At 36.8% G+C, this 22,714-nt stretch overlaps 1 pseudogene; it reads right to left on the bottom strand.

Annotated features, from left to right (window-relative positions):
• Nucleotides 1-9,169: 9,169 nt before the first annotated feature.
• LOC113347015 lies at nt 9,170-11,788 on the bottom strand (annotated as a pseudogene).
• Between the last annotated feature and the right edge of the window lie 10,926 nt (nt 11,789-22,714).

The raw sequence follows: 22,714 nt of genomic DNA, 5'->3' as shown, positions 1-22,714 counted from the left end.
GCCTGGCCTCGGTACCTATCTTACAAAAATCGGATCCAGGTGAAATACTCGTTCTTTACTTAGCAACAGCGCGGTGTTGGTACGAGACCAAGGGCAAGGAGAAAAACCCATCTATTACATCAGCAAGACACTCAGTTCAGCGGAGCGTAACTACACCAAGGTGGAGAAACTAATATATTCCTTAGTAGTGGTAACACAAAAACTAAGGATATATTTTGACGAAATACCATCTGAGTCTTCACAAAGGCTCAGATAAGTCAAATTCTCGACAGCACAAAGAAGATTGGAAGGATGACAAAATGGAATGCCATGGTCAAACAGTTCCAAATAATCTTCGAGACTAGGAAGGCTGAGAAATCACAAATCTTAGAATACTTCCTGGCAGACCTACCTCTCAGCGACGAAGCGGAAATAGATGACATCCCAGGAATGGAGGAAGACAAGCAAGAGGATCTGCTAGAACCTCAGAATTCACGAAGGTGGGAAATATTCGTAGATGGATCCTCCAATGGAGAAGGCGCTGGCATAGGGATTGTACAACCCCTACTAGATACCGTCTCATCTACGCATTCACGTTAGAATTCGAACAATAAACCAACAACATCACATAATACGAGGCAGTCATACATGGTTTACGCTTGGCACGGGAGATAGACGTATCAGATGTCCGGTTGACTAGTGAATCTCAACTAGTCATTAGAAAAATTGAGCTCAAATATCAAACTTTGGATCCAGTGCTATCTTCGTACTTAAAGCTATCTCATGAACATGCATCCAAAATCAGCAACATAGCATTCAAACATGTATGTCGAATGAATAACAGACACGCATATGTCTTAGCATTCATATCTGCTATGCTAAGGGACAGGAATATCACCGCCGTGCAAATTGGAAGGATATACGAACCTTCGATAGAAGGATCTATCTCAGGCGCTGAGGAGGCTTTGGTCGTTCAAACTCGGGCCATGAGAGAAGCCAACAAGGGAGAAACAAGCAAAGATGCGGAAGAATCAAACGCAGAAGCAAAAGAGTCCAACGAAGATCAGTCTATACTAGATGAAAGCGACGGAAACGAAGCGTAAGATGATTGGAGAATTCCAATCCACAGGTACCTTGATAAAGGTATACTACCAGTCGACGTTAAAGAAGCTCGAAAACTAGAGTCAAAAGCAGCAATGTACAACTTTCGTGATGGAATACTGTATAGGAAGTCATTTCTCGGACCCCCAATGCGGTGCCTCTCATGAACCGAAGGAAGGAAAATACTACATGATATACACAACGGAGATGCCGACAACCATAGTGAAAGAAGGTCCTTGGTGGTTAAATCTAAAATGCAAGGATACTACTGGCTAAGCATGGACGAAGATTCAACGAACGTGGCTAAGCGATGTGAAAGGTGCCAACGCTTCGCTAAGAAAATAAACTCACCAGCAACGGAGCTTAACTCGGTTATCATCCCTTAACCATTTGTTAAATGAGGGGTTGATATAGTCCGACCTCTGATAGAGGAAACATCGAAAAGAAAATATCTTATTGTGGCTACGGATTACTTCACCAAGTGGGTGGAAGCAAAACCTTTGGCAAGGATTAGAGACACAAATGTCTTCAAATTCTTGTTTGAGTAAATCATATGCAGGTTCAGAACACCAGCCGTCATAGTCTCAGACAGTGGCAGACAATTACAAGGAAAAAACATCGATATGTTGTTTGACACCTTCAATGTTCAGAAGAACAAGTCAACTCCAATATAACCTAAGAGAAATGGACAAGCGGAGGCAACCAACAAAACCATAGCGATGAACTTAAAGAAGAAGCTAGGCGTGTACAAAAAGAGGTGGTGCGAACAGTTACACAACGTCCTATGGGCTTATCGAACTACAAGAATGTCAGCTACAGGGGAAAAATCTATTCTTGTTGACCTATGGAGCTGAAGCAGTCATCCCAACGGAGGCTATACTTCCGACAACAAGAACCGAGGCCTGGGAGAAAAATCTAACAACTGAACTTGATGTTAGAAAAGCTGGATGACCTTGACGAAATAAGGGAGGTAGCCCTGCAAAAGATTGTAAACTATCAACGAAGGATGGCTCGGGAATACAACAAAAGAATCATCCCTCGGAACTTTGTGGCTGAGGAATATGTACTTCGTCAGATACCGCCATATCAAAGAAAGAAGGAGTTGGGAAAGCTAGCTCCGACATGGGACGGGCCCAACATCATACACGACATCACCGGAAAAGGGTCTTACTACCTAAGAACCCTCAAAGGTGAAGTACTACAACACCCTTGGAATGCAATGTTCCTAAAAAAAGTACTATCCGTAAGAGAATGGTGATTACTCAAGAGAAGAAAGGAACGATCAATAGCCCACCATGTTCTATCCCCGACCAAAGGCATTATAGACCTTACAAATCAATGAAAAGAACTTTTTGCTAAAAAAATAGCTTTGATTAATACAATTAAGTTAGAATAGACACCCTCCGTCAGGAGCGACGATGAGGCAAGCCAAGGCATAACTACGCATATGTCAATCTCGGATCCTCGTGGCGATGGCTCCTGCATGAGGCATAAGAAAAAAAATAAGATATCCCCTATAGATATACCTTGTCGAAGTAAAGTAGTTTCGAGCTGAACGCGTAGGGTTACAGGAAATTATTGACCACGTAGGGACCTTCGCCATCATGATACCTTTTGGCCAAAGGATATCCTGGTAGGACGTTGAATGTTCCACCAAAGGTTAACATACCTTAGCACCTTGTGATGACTCGATTGTGCGACCAGCTAGACACATTACGTCTAAACAAAATATTCATGCAGCGATATAGGTGAAATAATGATTTTACCAAAATATACCTAACTTCTCTTAAAAGGTTGCATGGCAGATAACAAAGGTTCAAACCACCATAAATCATTGTTTCAAAGAAAGGAGACATCTCAGCCAAAGAAGGTACCTCACCTGAGGACATAAACAACAAGGAAGAGTTTACTTAAACAAGACTCAAAACAAATCAAGGATAAGGAAGACGGGGAAAGACAACTCCGACAGCTTGGAGCTCAGCTTATGCATTATTGATGTAATCAATATCCGAACGCTCGAATTGCGCCTTCATTTGGGAAGATTGGACCTCCAAGTCAGAGGCTGATTACGACGAAGTTTTATCATCTGAGCACTAAGTTGGTCATTAACCTGCTGAAGTGACTCAGTTTTAAACTTGGCCGCAACATCAAACTGACAAGCTATCTCCAACGAAGATACTTGGCTCTCAAGATGGTTGACCTTAGCATTCATACCTACAAGCTGCTCCTAGAGACCTGCGGATATACAAAGGACGAGTAAGGAACAAAGATAACTTGGGGTACGAAGGAGTCTACGGGAATAAAAAGATCCTAAGCTACCTCCGGCATGGCTACAGGAATCCTCTAAACTATGTTGGACTTCAGCAAGATCCTCCTCAGCAACATTAAGATCCTCTACTAGAGTATCACGTTCGGTACGGAGATCTTCAACATCTTTCGGAGTGAAGCATTCTCGGAGGATAACACATGCATCACCAGGAAAAGGCTGCTGAGCACTAACAAAGGCATAATCTTGGCGAGCACGCTCCAACAGAGCACTCAAGTGAGTACACTTAACCCTATAAAACTTGAACAAGGTGCATGTTAGAGCATTGCTCGGTAAACCTCGCATGCGTTGCTATCTCAAGCATGTTTGTCAATGTTAATGATCAAAACTATAAGTCTTGATTTCTAGTCTACTATAGCTAATATCTCGGACTAGGATAAAAAGTGTAGTTGAGCTCAAGAACTCCATGGCGATCATCATACAAGACGAAGGACTGCTCAAGTAACTGGTGGATTTTCATCGACTAAAAGGTATGTGGAGACTTTAACTTATCTATGACTCAAAAGTCTATCTACTCTATCTCCTATCTTGAGACAAAAGTCGTTGTGCTATATAGACTTTGATTATAAACATTTGCTATTTCGAGCTGAGTTTCTCTCGCGTATCCATTTCTCGAAATATGTGTTGGTAAGATTTTGCTTTGGCCAAACTTATCTTTAACTAGTGACGAAAGTCATGTTATGTTTCAATCACTTTGAAAATGGCTTTGATGACGATAGTCGATTCTTTATGTCTAACGACTATTATAACATTATAGAAGAATGTTTCAATGATTGAAATGAGAGTTTATATTATATAACCATTGTTGGATATAAGCATTGTTGTGGAAACATATATATGTATAAGTCTTTATTCCTTGAACCAAAGTTTGCGAACTTTGTTGATCAAGAGAACCGGAACAAGAGCCGTCAACTCAGTCCGCGAACTGGCGGAAGTTCTCGACTCGAGAAAATCTGCTGGAGTTTGATATCCTTCCGCGAACTTTAGTTAGGTTATATCTAAAGACGATTGTTTGTGAACTCATGTTTATATAAACTAAGGAATGCTAATTGCAAACCGTGGCTATAAAGTTCATGAACCGATTCGAGTGAATCAAATCGTTTTTGCTTCAATTGTGTCTTGTGTAGTTACATAAGATTTCCTTGCAATTGAACAACTCTATAACTAGTTCATTTGAGTCATTTGAACTAGTTATGGTGAAGAAGAGATTGGTTGATATGAAAGTGCTCATATGTCTAACCATTTGGTTAACTATTGTTGAACAAACAAATGTACAAGTTTGGGTACGGTTACGCAAACCTAAAATCGTACATTTCATTTGTGTGTAACAAGCTAAGTTTTTCGATCTAACGGTTGAAAGATATTAGCTTGAATCTAAATCAGGTTTTCATCTAACGGTGAATATTGAATACTTTATTACCAAGCTAACAATGATTGCAAACCCTGATTTGAAATACTATATAAAGGAGAACTCTAACAACTGGGAAACCTAATTCCCACACCTTACGTGTGATACTAGTTGTGTAAGCTAGAGTCGATTCTCCTTTAACCTTTGGTTTCTTCTTATAAACCAGGTTAACGACTTAAAGACTTCATTGGGATTGTGAAGCCAGACCGATACTACTTTCTCGTAGTTGTGTGATCTGATCTTGCTATTTCTATCGTACGAGTACAATCGCAAAGATTGTCTTGAGATTGATATCTCCGATAGGCAAGATATAAAAGTAGTCACAAACATCTTCGTCTCATCGTTTGTGATTCCGCCGCGTCGATTAAGATTATTGTGAGGTGATTGATAATACTAGGTTGTTCTTCGGGAATATAAGTCTGGTTTATCAATTGATTCATGTTCGCCTTGATTTATCAAATGACAGAACAAAACTCGTAGGTATTTCTGTGGAAGACAGATTTATCTATTTGTATAGACTTTTCTGTGTGATACAGATTTGTTTATTAAAGTCTTCGACTTTGGGTCGTAGCAACTCTTAGTTGTGGTGAGATCGGCTAAGGGAATCAAGTGCGTAGTATCCTGCTGGGATCAGAGACGTAAGGAGCGCAACTGTACCTTTGATCAGTGTGAGATTGATTGGGGTTCAACTACAGTCCAGACCGAAGTTAGTTTGAAGTAGGATAGTGTTTGTAGCGGCCTAATACAGTGTGTGTTCGATCTGGACTAGGTCCCGGGGGTTTTCTGCATTTGTGGTTTTCTCGTTAACAAAATTCTGGTGTCTGTGTTATTTCTATTTCCGCATTATATTGTTTATCTTTATAATTGAAATATCACAGGTTGTGCGTTAGAATCAATCAATTGGAAATCCGACCTTTGGTTGTTGATTGAAATTGATTGATACTTGAATATTGGTCTTTGCTACCGTTCAAGTTATCTCTCTAGTACTTGATAAAGACTCGCAGATTTCTATTTGCTTGAGTACAGATCAAATCGAGAGATTGGGATATTAACTCTTTGATATACGTTTTTAAGATTGAGTCTTATTGATTCTCTTAAAAGTGTATTAGAGTTTTTCCATACAGATTGCTAAGTGAAATATTGGGTTTGGTTGTTGTACCCCCTCTTTTTCAATTGGTATCAGAGCAGGCAAACACGTTAAAGACCTTATAAGTCTGTGTTTGTAGCGATCTGATTATGGAAGAGTCTATCTCCAATAACGTACCAGTTCAAAAATTACCAGATGATTCTAAAAGCTTGGACTCACCTGAGAGAACTGTCACATTTAAGTCAATATCTAAACATTCTCTTGATGTAAAAACTGTTGATTGGGAAACTCTCCTAGAAGAACAGTTGGATGAACTTTCTGATGAAGGTGATTCAGATATTGATAGAGATGTTGATGAGGAAGTCTCAGAGTATGTTAAGTTTTTGGATTCGTGGAATATGAAGAAGATTACAACTTCTCATGTCTCACCTCTTCTGACTCCTCTCTGTCGAGAAAACAATAAATTGAGAAGATGTTACACATGTGTTTCTTTTCAAATCGTTCTAACGAATCGATCCTCAAGGATTCTGAGGAAACCCTTCGTATGAAGTCACTTGAATGCGATAATCTTTATCAAAAGTACTTTTTGTAGGAAGAGAAACTTGCAGAATCTGAAGCAAGGTTTAACTAGCAACAAATTAGTTTTGATGACAGAGAAAGTGCTTGTATCGCCCGAGAAAAACGCCTTGAGGATGATTTAGCTGCTGCTCTTGATAAAATCAAGATGTTGGAAGATGACTTGAAAAAGTTCAATACTAGTTCAAGCAAATTAACCACTATGCTAGGAGCAAGTAAAAATCATCGTGATACACGAGGATTGGGCTATAAGGGAACAGATGCTCCAAGTATTAGCAAAGAGGTAAAATTTGTCAAGGCTAGTGATTCTTCTCAACAAAAGGTTTCCACTGATGGAAAAAGTGAAATACCTTCACTGGCAATTAAGGTTCTAAAGAGCAAAGTATATCAACCTCCAAAGTTAGCACATACGGATCGAGGTAAGAACATTCCTTATGTTTGCCATTGTTGCGGAAATAAAGGTCACCTAGAAAGGAGATATCGTTTCCGTATAAGGAATGAAAAACTTCATAATGTTCTTGTTTGGGCATCACAAGAAGTTGTGAGACCAAGATCATATGTTAAAGCTAATCCCCTTAATGCTGCAGGTTGTAACTGTCCAACCTTTAGGCAAAGGAATCAGTGTTGTGATAAACCTATTTTTGCCTATAAACGTCATACGAATGCTATTCACAATCGTAATGGTTATCAAAAGGATAACTTCGTAAAGACGAAGACAAGATCCGATGTTCCCAATTGGAGAAAGACTAACTTGCAAAAGAGTAGTAAATCCAATCCTCTTTCGAGAAATCTTAAAGAGAGTAACGAGAAGAAGGTTCCGGTTATTTCTAAACGCACTCATAAGTGGGTTCCAAATAAAGTCAATGACACTTTGAGTGTGAAAAGGAATGATCTCCCAGAAAATTCCATGACTATGGAGAAGGCAGTATCCATGATGTTGGAACTTAAAGAGTTCTTTGGAAAGATGGATTTGGATGTAAAAGGTTCTAAAAGTGATCTATTTCATGACAATCCAAAAGCCACTTGTGGTGAGCAATACATTGTTCACCTCAACACAACTTGAGTGTGTTTTAAGTGCATCCTCACCAAGGAATGCCCTGTTATGTATACGGTGAGGGAAGCACGAAAATTGGGGGGCACAGATTATGTTTGATAAGGCTGTAGAATTCAATTGGATTCATCTAAAAAGGGGTTTAGGTACGCATACCCGTTTGCATACTGCTCCAGGATACGAAAATTCGTTTGCAAACCCGTATGCATACTTGACGTCGATATTCGGTAAAAAAAAATTGGCTGTAACTTCTTCGTCCGAACTCGGAATGACCTCACTCTTTTTGCATTCTCTTCCTCTTTGAATTATCTTCAAAATGGTGATGAGAAATACTAAATGTGAATGAGTTGAGGTTGGTCTTCGTCCCGTATCTTGTTTTTGAGTGTTTTGCTCCGTTTCGTCGCACTTGTTCTACTGGACTTGGACACTTGGGTTCTTGGAGTAATTCTCTTCTAAGATCATTTGTAGCTTTTACAAGAATGATGTTGGTGAATCACAAAGAAGGAAATTCAAGAATGGGCAGTAGTACGCATTGCTATGGGATTCTTGAATGTTCACAATCATCTTATGTGAACTATGATGCATGGTCTTTAATGACTTTGTATGTTCGTCTTTGTTAAGAAAATCTTTTTATACGCTTTTGGTAACCACTCTTGGTGTAAATCCATATGAAAAAGATTGATTCTACCTTCTAAGGACAAAGATTGATTTTTGCAGTATTAATCTTTATGGTTTTATGTATTGCAATATGTTATGGGATATGTGTGTTTGCATCCGTGAACTATGATTGTCCCATACCCCGTCAGAAGTTATGTCTTTCATATGTCGATATGCATGTATTGATAAAAGAACGAATGTACTTTTGACAATACAAAAGTTTGGAGCCTATTATGTCATTATCACTACGGGAAAAATCATCATTGACGACTACAGATTAGAGTTGTAGGTTCCCTACGACAACTCCATTTCATGCATTGTGGATGGGGGTATTGTATAAAGTCCAAGCTTTTCTATAATGTTTGACTAAGAGTTGTAAAGGGTGATGTGATTCATGGTTCGACAAAATTTTGACAAGGTTGCGAATATCTTTCAGAATTACTTTTAAAGCCTAACACAACTCTTGCTTGTGTTGTAGGACTACCTTGAACAATATAGGTTGTGTATCGTGGAAATGTATGTGTCAACACTTATTAGTATTATGAATAAAGTTTGCACGACACTTGTATGAGTTGTAGAACTATCTTGGGCGACACATAGTTATGTTGTAAAGACACTATTTCACAATATCTCGTTTGTAGAATTATCTTGGGCAACACATAGTTATGTTGTAAAGACACTATTTCACAATATCTCGTTTGTGCAGTTGAAAAGTGGAAGACAACATTTATTAGTATTGTGAATAATATTGTCACTACACCTTCTAGAGTTGTAAAACTTTTCTTAACAACTCCTACTTATGTTACAAGATTTGCTTTTACAATACCCTTAGAGGTTGTAATATTTGAAGTATCGACTTCTGCTTTCAATATTTGAAGTATCGACTTCTGCTTTCAGTAGATGAGTATGTAACTACAACTTTTATTAGAAGTTGTGTGCATAAAACTATTTTGAAAAAAAAATATTATAGCCAAAACTGGATTGCCGAAAGTATTTCACATTAACATGCCAGTGCAACACACTTACATTCATTCAAGTTAACCTACTAGTGTTAAACATACATTCAAAAAAATGGTAGTGATACAAAAATGGCAGTGAACACACTACAAAAAGATTATGAAGATGTCTATGAGAACTCTAATCGATCCTTGGGTATTCAGCAGCAAATGATTTGTACATATCCTTCAATTTCTCACCGGAGATATTTGCTGCTCCGTTGTTGTTCTCTTCTTTGAAGTTCAAATCAAAGGTTTTGTCTGATCCGTAAAACTTGGAGGCAGCAACATCCATTCCAATGACAACTTCTTTAGTGTAGCCAGCTTTAGCAACGGCTGTCTTAAGCAACTCAAGTCCTTCCTTGTTCTCTTGGATGTTGGGAGCAAAGCCACCTTCATCGCCAACATTGGTTGCATCTTGACCATACTTCTTCTTGATGACAGACTGCAAACAAGATAGTCTATTAGGTCAGCAAGTGAAATAAGCATATAAGCCACCACATGATTTAAGTTCAGATTTCTATGTTCTCTTAGTCGTATCTAGTTAATCAACCATCCAAAGTTCCTAACATCAACATAATCAGTTCAATAAGCAGGAAACAGATGAAATAGTTTGGTGCTAACCTTCAAGTTGTGGTATACTTCAACTCCCATTTTCATTGCCTCCTTGAAGGATTTGGCTCCAACGGGAAGGATCATGAACTCTTGCATTGCAAGTTTTTTTCCGGCGTGTGATCCTCCATTAATAACATTGAAAGCAGGAACTGGAAGTACCAAGTTCTTGTTACCAGCAAGGTTGGCAATATGCTGCAGAAAAAGAACAAAATCATATTAGACCTGCTACAGAAATAGGAATTAATTCATTTTTACATTCATGACATTATATTCATGACAACATGATGATAACAAATATTTATCAAGCCTGTTATTATACCTTGTAAAGGGGAATGTCCAAAACACTGGCTCCAGCTTTGAAAACGGCAAGAGAACACTACTAGGATAGCATTGGCTCCAAGCTGTAAAACAACAAACATGAACCGTCAACAAATGCTTTTGATGAAGTTACAGAGTTAAACCACAGTTTTTTGTCAAATACCTTTGGCTTGCACCAACCCCACTCGTTGGTAGTTCCGTCAAGTTCTCGCACCATGAAGTTATCAATTTCGGTTTGTTGTGTTGGGTCCTGCACAGACAATAGATGAGTTCAGATACAAATTTACACTCTATATAGGAGACATTGTACTGGCAATTTCTACTGAGATTTAACAAGGCTTTCTGTCGAAGAAATAGTACAGGAATTTAAACATCAAATTATTTATTCCTTCAAACATATATAAAAGCTAATTGACTACAATTTAAGTCTAAGGACGATATATACCTTTCCAATCAATGCAGGCCCAATGATGGAGTTAACATTGTCAACAGCCTACACAAGAAAAGAACAAAACACCATAATCAGTACAGCTGCGCTTGTAATTTACACAAGAAACTACAGAAGAAATTTTAAAGCAATTTTCAAAATTAACCAACAAACCTTGGAAACTCCCTTTCCTAGGTATTCTGAACCTCCATCACGTAGTTCAAGAGCTTCGTAAACACCTAAACATCAAAACTCAATGACATTAATAACCTTAAATTGAAGGTTACATCCCAAATCACAATATCAGCACCTGTAATTGGTACCTGTCCTAACATACATCTACTGCCTTTACCAGCCTGCAACCTCTCATCCATCTCTCTACCTGCAATTCGAGAACACCACCGAAATCAAACCAAACTCAAAGGTAGGATCCGAAAAGGAACGACATAACTCTCACGATTTTCAAGAATTAAAGCAGTTATTGACCTTGGTACGCCCCTTGTAATGGGTCGAATATCATTTCTAGCGTCATCTGAAAGATCTCCATTCCTTGTTGAGCAACACCATCAGGTCCATATTGCTCCTGCACAGCCTGTAATATAGTAAGATACATTTATCTATGAGATTTTTCCAAGACTGCATAGAGGGATAAGAAAGAAAGAGTCCTAAAAACAAGTTAAACCTGATTAAACATCTTCTTCATTGTTTTTCTTCTTTTGAAGCCTTGTCACACCATTTACTTCAACTTCAGCTACACCTCTGCAACCCAACATTTCAATCTTAAACTTCCTGTGTAACAATCAAAATCACCACTATCAAATTCATATAAAACCCTGTGTATTCCTTCCACACATCCTTTACAAAGATCTACAACAAACAATTGAAATTGAATTTTTTTTTTTTATCAATTAACAGTTTTCTTTCCAAAAGCGTAAAATCCATGGTTTTTGTACAAGAAATCAAGAGAAAAAAGGTGAAGTTACAGAAAATTACCCCATATTCATCAACACCAACATTTCTTCGGATTCAAACAAAGTCCTAACATGTATGTTCCATCTCTTCCATTTTACCTGAACATCAACCATTCCATCTAGAACTCAAGACCAAATCAAAGAAACCCAATTTCAGTTTACGTCAACACCCCCAAATTCCATTAAAAACAGTGAGATCAAATCCCTGATTGCTTGTGCTGATTTCATCCATGACTTTTACAAAGAATGTTGTAGTAGTTATTCCATTACCACCAAACCCATCTAAATGAAGGTTTAGAGTGGGGAAAGGCAAGGACGGACCCCACTCTTGGTGGAGTAGAATTTTTAAATGAAGTCTTGGTGGAGTAGAATTTTTTTTTTTTTTTGACTTGTGAACTGGGAGCACTATCCGGGCTAAAGCCCCCTTTAGCCCAGCTGTAGGTCCGTCAGTAGGGAAAGGGGAGAAATTAGGGTTTGCAGAGAGAGATGAAGATAAGAGGCGAAGAATGAGTAGAGGTTTTCTCTCTCTCTCCTTTTGTTTGGATAAGTTAAAAATACTCTGGACCGTAGATAAGGAGGTCATACGGATTGCCTAAATATGGGACGGTGTAGATTCACTTTAGGATGCTCATACGGATTGAGAAGCTTGTGTGTTTCTTTTTGTGCTAGTACAAACTCGGTTTATTTGTCAACTTTAGATATGAAAAAAAATCGAAACAAAATATTAATAAATTTAAGACATTGTTATCGACATTCTGATATAAAAAAATCCAAAAAATATGTAAGAATGAAGCTAAAAAATAAGAAGTGAATTCGATAATTGATGTGTTTCTTTGTGCTTGTGTGCTTTCGGTTTGAATTTCGACCAGTCACATAGGTCACGAAGTAATTTCGACTATTCATGCAGGTAATGAAGTAGCTTTAGTTCATACTCGTAGATTCAAGAAGCATAAAAACTACGAACCAAGAAGCTCTGGGAGGGTTCATACTTCAAACTTAACATGATACATCAACGAAATCGATAAATATGAATTTAATTGTCGATTCGAACTTCAAATATGGTATAATGGCATAAAAACTATGAACCAAGAAGCTCTGGGAGGGTTCTGTCTTCAAACATAGCAGGATACATCATCGAATCGATATATATGAACTTAGGTGTTGACTCGAACTTCAAATGTGGTATAACGGCATACAAACTATGAACAAAGAAGCTCTTGGAGGGTTCTGACTTCAAACTTAGCATGATACATCATCGCAATTGATGAATATTAAGCTTGGTGTCCATTCGAACTTCAAATGTGGTATAACGACATACAAACTATGAACCAAGAAGCTCTGACAGGGTTCTGACTTCAAACTTAGCATGATACATCGTCGAAATTGATGAATATGAAGCTTAGTGTCGATTCGAACTTCAAATTTGGTATAACGATATACAAATTATGAACCAAGAAGCTCTGAGAGGGTTCTGACTTCAAACTTAGCATGATACATCATCAAAATCGATAAATATGTAGCTCAATGTCGATTCGAACTTCAAACTTGGTATAATGGCATATAATCTATGAACCACGAAGCTCTGAGAGGGTTCTGAATTCAAACTTAGCATGATATATCATCAAAATCGATAAATATGAAGCTCAATGTCGATTCGAACTTCAAACTTGGTATAACGACTTACAAACTATGAACAGATTTTCTATTGAGAGATTTCGGTAATTATTGGACAAAGCATTTCCAGGAATTATGAAAACCGATTTGGGCATTTATTGCATATCTTGAGAATATTCGGTTTTGGAAATTCCTTGGTGTCCAAACATCCTTGGTCTATAAATACCCAAGTTTGCATTTCTACCAAACTATCCTAAAAGCCCGACAAACCTCATCTTTTTGTTGTTTCTGGTGGATCCATCTATCCGGAGAGGAAAGTACCCTAATTAAGCGAAATCTCTTACGACCGCTCGTTTAAAGACTTTCGTGGGATCAAGAAAATCTACGAGTACCGTTGGTGGGAAACTAGATAATTGCAGTTTATTAGTTTTCGATTGATTTGATTGACTAACGGTTGTTGAATTTTGATTGCACCTAGTTTGTTTATTCTTGAGAATCTTCTCTTCTGATATAATATTCACTCAAACTAGATCGAAGTGTCGATGTGATCTTTAGAACTGTTTGTAGATCTAAAGACATCTTGTGATAATCCATTGTTAATAGACTCCGTTCTGCGTGTGATTGATCACAAGAGATTCAAGTGGTGTTGTGCAGGTTTAATTGAAGATTAAATAAGATTTGAAGATAAAGAAGATTTCTTATTGGTTTCTCATATATTTGTATAGCACAAACCTTGATCGGCTGGGATCCAACTAGAATCGGTTTTATTCGATTGATTAGTTGCGTGAGATCGACATAGCTTTATAGTTCCTTGTTGGATTCTATATTGATTGATTGCAAATCTAAACTCTGCTACTTCAGTAGTTGTTGGATTGATTGATCTAACCAGGCAAAGAATTTTATTAGTTTAAACTGGAAGAGCCTTTGCATATGACTTGAGATATCTTCATCTGAAAGAATCAATAGAGTTGTTACCAAACAGATTTGTTGTTCCTTTATTGTTTAGAATAATATCCAAAGGAACTGTTCCAGTGCGTGCACTTATTGAATGTCGGAAGCGCATGGATACTGAAGAAACTAAGTGAACTAGATTTAGTTGCTTGGTTTCAACTATACGAAGTTGGTTTATATTTTGTATAGCGGCTTAATTCTGAGAGTATTCAATTCTGGACTTGGTCCCGGGGTTTTTCTGCATTTGCGGTTTCCTCGTTAACAAAATCTTGCTGCGTCTTTTAATTTTCTATTTCCGCAATTATAATTTTGTTTATTATAATTAAAAGTAAAATACACAAACGTTAACTATGTATTACTTGATAATGATCCTATGGAGTTTGGTTAAGTCTGAACCTATTATCAAGTAATTACACTTTGATTGTTGTATGGTCTCAATCTCGTATCCATAGACGATCACACAAAGTGTGAATACTGATTTGTCGTATTGTCTCAACTTTGTCCATAGACAATCACTTTCGGTAAGAGGACTTATAGGTGGATAATTTAAAGATTGTGGTGTATTTGGGTACCCTCTTATTTTCAATTGGTATCAGAGCAGGCAAACACGAAAAGATCTAACAATATGTGTTTGGTGCGATCCAACCTATAAGAACTGAATCTATGTCTGATTCAGTTAACGTCATGCAAGAATATGAGTACTCAAATGTTGAAGATGTTACTACTTCGTTGAATCATGATCCAGGAGTTACGAAAACATCTGATTCTATCTCTGATGGAAAAGAAAATATTGATAAAGAGTTGGTAAAACTCCTAAAGACAAAAAGATCTCTGTCTACAGGGATGTTAATACTAAAGACAGAATTTAATATTCTTAAGCATGAGATCAGAGAAAAAGACCTTCGACTAAATATTCTAGCCAAAGAGAATATGGATCTCACTGTCAAATTAGAATCCCTTGGTGGATCTCTTACTCAAGATAAAGAGACTCATCCTATAATTCTGACTAATGATTATGTTATAATTTCTTCTGATGAAGAATCCAAAAGTCCTTGTTCGACTTTTAGAGATTGTGATAACAAAACCTGTTTGATCACATCTGAAATGGATAATGATGATGGTAGTCTACCTAACTACATCAAGTCAGAAGAGAATGAGAAACCATCTTCTACAACTACTGATGATCAAACGAAATATTGTCCAAAAGAAGCTTTAAATCGATTCCATGAAAAAGATCTTAAGAAAAACAACTTTCAGTCACTTGACAAAAACTTATACTTCTTCAAAATACAGTGGTAAAAGTATTGAAAGATGTTTCTTGTCTTAAAAAAACTGAAAGATCATTCCTCAGCAGGAAGACAGAATATATCCCAAATTGATAAGGTCAACTCAAAAGAATCTGAAATAAGAGTTGATAATCACTTCTGGAAAAAGGTTCCTCCTCGCTCATGTCGAAACATATCATGTTTACATGAAGAACGACTCCAGAAGAAATGGAAAGAGAGAATCTCTGCCAAAGGAAACAATCAGAAATTTCCGATAATTGTTTCATCTAATCATATTGATGTACATAATAAGGAAATCCTTAGAATGAGAAAATCTTATGAAAATTTCATTGACAGAATTAAGAGAGATTTATCTATCTATGAAAATTCTCACATCAGTATTGTTTCTCCACATGATCAAACCTTTAGATCAAGGAAGGATCATCTTCTTGAGAGAAAATACTTTGGTCAGAAATTTCCAAAAAGAAACATGAACTATGTTTCTGATACTCGCTATAAGCAAGAAAAGACTCTGATACAACCTACTTGTGTGGAGATTGTTTATTTTCATCCTAGTTAGTGCTCTTTTTGGGATGAGAAAGCACATAACAAGAGCAAAATTTTCGTTTGTGTTTTGTATCAGAAGAAAAACCTGTGACAATCTCTGGATAAATGTGAATCCATTTTTGTCTAAAAATTGTTCATGTTTACCATGATCTTCCAAAAATAGGTTTTATTTGAAATTTTCAAATTTTAATAAACCTTCCAGCATGAGAAGTTCGGACATAGGAAACAAAATATATTCTGTGTATATTTTCGGAAATTCCTAAATATTTCCGGTCCGAAAATTGTTTCTTCTTAAGAGAAACTATCTCGTGCTTGTGTTGAGAAAACCTGATTAATATTTATTTAAATCCCTGAGCATGCCTCCAATAACTTGCAGTTTTACAAAGGTCAATAAGGAGGAAGCTCAAAAGGTTAAGGATTGTCGAGGAATCAATACAGAAAGGAAGTCGAAAATCATATCTTATGTCTTATTATGATTATGATTATGATAGTTCTACTGGATCTAAAGATGAGTCATCTTTGTTGGCTTATAACCTTCAAGATCCAACAAAAACCAAGTGGATACCTTGTGATAGTATGATTGACTATATCCATGGGAACTAAGAACCAAACTCATAATGACGGTTCGACATCAAGATTGGCTCACGGATAGGATTGAGGAAACAAAAGTTGATCTTGCATACATGAAGGTTCAAGTTGAAAATCTTGAAAAACAGGAAGTGATTGCGGACAAGTCTCTCGAGACATGCTTCAAGAGTTTGAACACTGAAGAAACCTCAGTGAACAATAAGAGCCCCACTAGGGATTAAGTTACATGATGTAATACTTCATCCAAGAAAAATAGACATCAGGTTTTGATTATTGTATAAGGTCTATTTTTTAAATAAAACTATCAATTATTATGAATTTTATAATTTTTCTTGTGATAGTTTCAGATTACATAGCTTGTGCTTGAATGTCTATATTATTGTTATGTGTTTATGGGAGGTGTGATTTCGGTTTTCATAACCTTAATATTCGATCTCATATGATGAGAACCCTTACGGTTTGTGTGACTTTTTGAATTAGCAGAATTAAGTTCTAGCCCAAGTTGGTAGGCTTTATCAAAGGATCATAAGGTGTTCCGATTGAGACTCATATGTCACAGTTTGTTGAATCAACTTGTGTTTACATGAGTTGTGTTTAGCATAAACATATGTGTTTCGGATTTTCAACTTTTGCTATTGCCACGCATTAGTTAAAACCGATTCAACCTTTCTCTAATAAAGGTTGCTCTTTGTTGTTGTTCTTGCGAGAGGATGACAACATACTGGGGGAGAGTTCTAACTTGAACTTGTGCTTAATGATATATCTAAAAACAGAGTTCATCTAAGAAAAATCAAAAAATATTCATCGTCTTCAACGGAAGCAACAACAAACGGAGAACAAAGAACACATCATCTCAGTCGTCTTCATCATCTTTAACAACAACATCAACAGAAAAAAGAAGAAAAAAAAATCTTTATTCGTCTTCATCATCAAAAACACAACAACAGAGAAAGAAAATAAAAAAAACCTAGAAAAACAAATCTCTACAAATCATCTTCAACAAACATTATCTTCACCATTTTCATCGTCTTCAAAATCTCTGTAAAACAAAACCCTAGAAAAACAAATCTAGTGTAACCGCAGAAAAAGAAGAAAAAAAAAAGAAAGATAAAGTAAATCTGAAAAATATAGAGGAGAGAGAAAGTAAATTTTAAAATGATTTATTCTCTCTTGATTATCTATGTTTTTATATGGTCCGAATAGGATATTACTGCCAGTACCAAACTATAATTACAACATTTATGACGTCACCCTATGACCAAACACTAATTTATAGGACCAAACAATAATATATATGTTATAAAATGATCAAACAGACAGTTGAGCGGGTCAACTGGACTAAACTAACTCTAACATATTATTGTTAGGACTAAATAGTAGTTTCTACTTAGAATTATTCCTACAAGGTTTCTTATGACCTTCTTGTTTACACTGGAAAGTTTTCTTCCGAGATCTAACGGGATCAAATTTACTTTTCTTATGTGTACATGATACACTTTTAAAGGTACTTGTTAGAGCAAAGCTCGGTTGAACCCACCAACCGTTGGTATGTCAAGTTTGGTTGTCATATTTTAGTGAATCAAAACTCATTTAAGAGTCGTTTGATTATGTACTAGAGAAAACTTCGTATAGGTTAGTACATAATCAAACGACTCTTAAATGAGTTTTGATTCACTAAAATATGACAACCAAACTTGACATACACTTTTAACCTACTGCATTATTCACTAATGCATGGCCTGCCTAGTATTTTCTTATGCTATGTTCCCAGACGAACTCTCAGTATTGGCATGACATGACGGTTAATGTTCACTCGCAGCGGAGTAGCATGAATCTCTCGAAGTGTCAGCATTGAGACCTGCATGAAAATACTCAGTAGGCTACACCACTCTCTGACAAAGTGGTCGCCATGTCGACACTCTTTTAATTAAAAGTTAGCTCGATCGACGATGTTTAAATTCCTTAAGGAAAATCTTGATTGTCCATGTCAGTCTTTAAAAACGATCACGGCCACATGATTTGGCCACACAATTCGATAAGCCTAGCCTACTCCTAGCGGAACTAGGCGATCATCATGATGACCACCGGTCGGCCTACTAACATCCCATTTGGTCGGAATTCATCTAGTTCACCCGCAACACCCTCAAACATTAGCCAGAACATGGGTGATCGCGATGTTAAAAAATCTCAAGCGAGCTAAGACCGACCAAAACAATCTCAAAAACATCACGACCGCCCAACTTAGATAGCCTAGTTGGAGGGATTAGATCTTCATTTGAACAATTAAAGAAGTGCTAGCGTGTTCGTCGGCGTCCAAACTCTACCCATGGTCGACCGATCTACCCACAACGAGCCAAAAAAACTATATGTTCTAGAACCAGTTTGATACCCAAACCGGTACGAGTTCTGTGAATTCCGTAACCGGTAAAAATTCTTAAGTTTGTAAACCGGTACGTGAACTGAAAAAGTTATGTCAACTCTGAAACTTTGAGTTGCACCCAAGTTTGCAAACCGGTATGTGAACTGCTGAAGTTCTGTCAACTCCGGAACTCGATCATTTCTTATAAATTTGCAAACCGGTCTGTGTATTGTGACTCAGCCGATTCACGAACGATTCAAGTAATTGTACTTTGTAGATTTACCAACTATGTAGATTATTATTCAAGTGTAAATAATTATTTCTATGAAGTGATTTTCATTTGTTCAATTCTCTAATTAACACTAGACTCATTTGATCATATGATTGTGACTCAATATTAATGTTTTAATGAACATAAAAATGAGTGTTAAGCTTTTAAAGTTCAAATTGGCTAGTTTCAGCTAACCATGTTGGACATAGTCTTTATACATGGTTCGGTTACGGTTTACCTAACTATAGTGTATATCTTGTTTATGTGAATAAGATTCAAAACTTTCATCTAACAGTGGATATTGATTGTTTGGTTCCAAACCTATCTTAGCTTAAACCTAAAGCAACCTGGCTTTGAAGTCTATAACTCTTGGAAACTTGGATCTTTGAATCCTGACACTACTTTTTGGTGTTTCCTAGTTGTATCTAGAGCGGTCCTCTCCAGAAACCCTTTTAGGGTTTAGCGACTACAAAGACTTCATTAGGATTCGTGAAGCCAGGTCCAGTTATATTTTCTCTTGATAACTCGAGTATCCTGATCTTGATTGTTTGTAGATCCTTGCTTTATCAATTAAGATAGATAGTAATCAACAAAGTCTCTTCGTCTCATACTTTTTTGATTTCGCAAGTTTTTTACTTGTGAAGTGAATAATAATCTAGGATGCATTTCGGGTTGCATAAGTCCGGATTTTGAGGATCGCCGGACTTTTGTCAAGTTGTTATCAATTTCCATCACCCGAATTTTTCGTTTGATATGATCATCCGTTTAGATCGTAAATCAGGAAATCAATCATATGCTTAATCTGTGGGAGGCAGATTTGGTATAAAGTCTTTAATTGAGTTGAAGCAACTCTTAGTTGGTGTGACACCGTCTAAGGGAATCAATTGCGTGGAGTACTGCTGGGATTCAAGAGGCTTAAGGTGCGCGACTGTACCTGAATCAGTGGGAGAATGAGTTCAACTACATTCCAGACCTAAGTTAATTGGTAGTAAACTAGTTTCAGTAGCGGCTTAATATAGTTTGGTGTTCAATCTGGACCAGGTCCAGGGGTTTTTCTGCATTTGCGGTTTCCTCATTAATAAAATTTCTGGTGTTTGTATTATTTCTTTTTTTTGCATTATATTGTTTATCTTTATAATTGAAATATCACAGGTTGTGCATTGATCAATCACAGTAGCTAGGTCCAACCTTGTTTGTTGGATAAAACTTGATTGATCCTTGGATATTGGTATTTGGTACCGTCCAACAACTATCTTTGTAGTTAGGTTCACAGATTCAGTTTTGAGAGTGAGAGATATAACTTTAGACACTTTCCTTGATTGAGTTTTTACTCTTGGAGTTGTATTGAGTTAGTCCATACAGACTGCCTACGAAAAAGTTGGTGGTGTATTTTGGTACCCCCAGTGTTTTCAATTGGTATCAGAGCAGGCAAACATGTTAAGACCTAATAAGTCTTTGTTTGAAGCAGTCTGACTATAAGGACAAAGACGAAATCTCTATTGAACGATGCACCAGTATAAAATAAACTGTTTCTATGGATCCTGTAAAAGAGTCTGTTTTTTCAAACTCTTCTAGAGACGAATCATGTGGTTCCATAAAATAATCAGATATTGATCAGTGTCATTCCTACTGTTTTACAGATGAGTCTGACTCAGAAGTAGAACGAGAAGTAGCTAAGGAAAGCTCTGAAATTTTCAAGCGTATAGAACTTCAGACTTCTAAGTTTTATCGGTTGCGACACAAAGTCAATACTCCCATTGGTATTATTCCTAAATACGATTCCAAAACAAGGATGTATCTCGTAGATGATTCCTTGGAGATCGCTCAACCAACGAGTAAGAATATTGCTCTATGTTGCGATAGTGAATCCAAAGAAACTACCGTGATGATGGTTTTTGTACAAGGTGATGAACTAGAAAAAGCAAGAATAAATTATGTTCATGATTTACTAAAAAAATCGCAGTTAGAAACTAATAATCAAAATACTGCTTTGATAAGAGACCAGTTGAAATTCTCTGACCAAGATAAAACTGTGTCTCCAAGGAGGAAAATCTCTTTCGAAAACGAAATTATCAAGACTACCTGTTCTGATTTCCTTGAAACTCAGAAAGTCTGCTTCTATTGCAACACTAAAAGACATGTTCAAAGAAAGTGTAAACTGAGGTTGGAAAATTTTCAGTTTGACCGTCTTCAAAACACCTTGGATTTAATTCTAAAAGGTGTCACAAATATTCAGATGCCTAATCCTCTTGAGGCGAGATCACATTCAAACAAATGCTTCTGGGAAGGTCATCACTTCATGGTTCACGAATATTCGAACAAACCTAAAGGGTAGTAGGCAAAATCTCTTTAAAAATAACTTTGTGAAACCGTCACAAATATGGGTTCGAAATAATACCCATATACCTCCTAAAAGGGTGAAAACTTTTGAAACAGATCAACAAGCTAACCTGAATTCGATCGTTACAGGATATAAGGATCTTTTGAATGCTTATCTTTTGAACTTCGAAGTATAACGCTTATCTTTTGAACATCATAGATATGACATCGACATAATTTTGTATATAGTTTTATGATTATGTGAATGTGTTATTGTGAAGATTTCATCGTAGGAAACAATTTTTTATTGGTCTTGCTATTCATTGCATATATTTGGATGACCAATATGTGTGAGTTAATAGAACCAATCTTAACTCAGGTTATGTATCTTGGTATAACCGATCCTAAGTAATCGCCATGAGATGGTATGTTTTATATATCCTTGTAACTGGTGTGAATGATCCTAGTAATTGGTGTGACCAATCATAACTGTTGTGTGACCGATCCTTGTAATTGGTGTAACCGATCCTAGTGACAGGTGTAACCGATCATAAATAGATACCATGCGTAGATGGAACTGATCCTAGTGACTGGTGTGACCGATCACAAGTAAGTACCATGCTTAGGTATAACCGATCCTAGTGATTGGTATAACTGGTCCGAACCCATGTGTGTGACTTGGTAGGACTGATCACTACTAACCATTGTGATTTGGTATGACCTATTACATAGTAGTCTTAAAATACTGGCAAACCAATTCTAAACTTGTTTGGAAGTGTGGCATAACCGATTCCAAAAGCAAATCCATATAAATATGAAATAAGGATTTGCACTGAAAACATGTCAACGTACTTTGAACATGAGCAGTAACTCTTATCATTTATTTTTCAAAGGTATTCCTTGGTACTCAAGGTGATCTTGTGCCGAAATAAATTAAGAATCTTTTAATTAAGGTTTTTGGTTTTATATGTTGTAATTACCAGCAATTAATGCATAGATCTAGAGAATACAAATTAGTAATGTGATTTTCTATTGAGAGATCTCGCAAAATATTGGACCAACATTTATTGGAATTATGAAAACCGAATTTGGGCATTCATTGAATATCTTGAGAATATTTTCGGTTTTGGAAATTCCTTGGTGTCCAAACATCCTTCGTCTATAAATACCTAATTTTTCATTTTTAGAAAACTATGCTAAGAGCCGGGAAAACTTCATTTCTTGTTGTTTCTAGTGGAGACGTCTATTCGTAGAGGAAAGTACCCTAAT

The sequence above is a fragment of the Papaver somniferum genome, chromosome 2, assembly GCF_003573695.1.
Source record: "Papaver somniferum cultivar HN1 chromosome 2, ASM357369v1, whole genome shotgun sequence".
In the NCBI taxonomy this organism is placed as follows: domain Eukaryota; kingdom Viridiplantae; phylum Streptophyta; class Magnoliopsida; order Ranunculales; family Papaveraceae; genus Papaver; species Papaver somniferum.
This window is presented reverse-complemented; position numbering and strand designations above follow the sequence as displayed.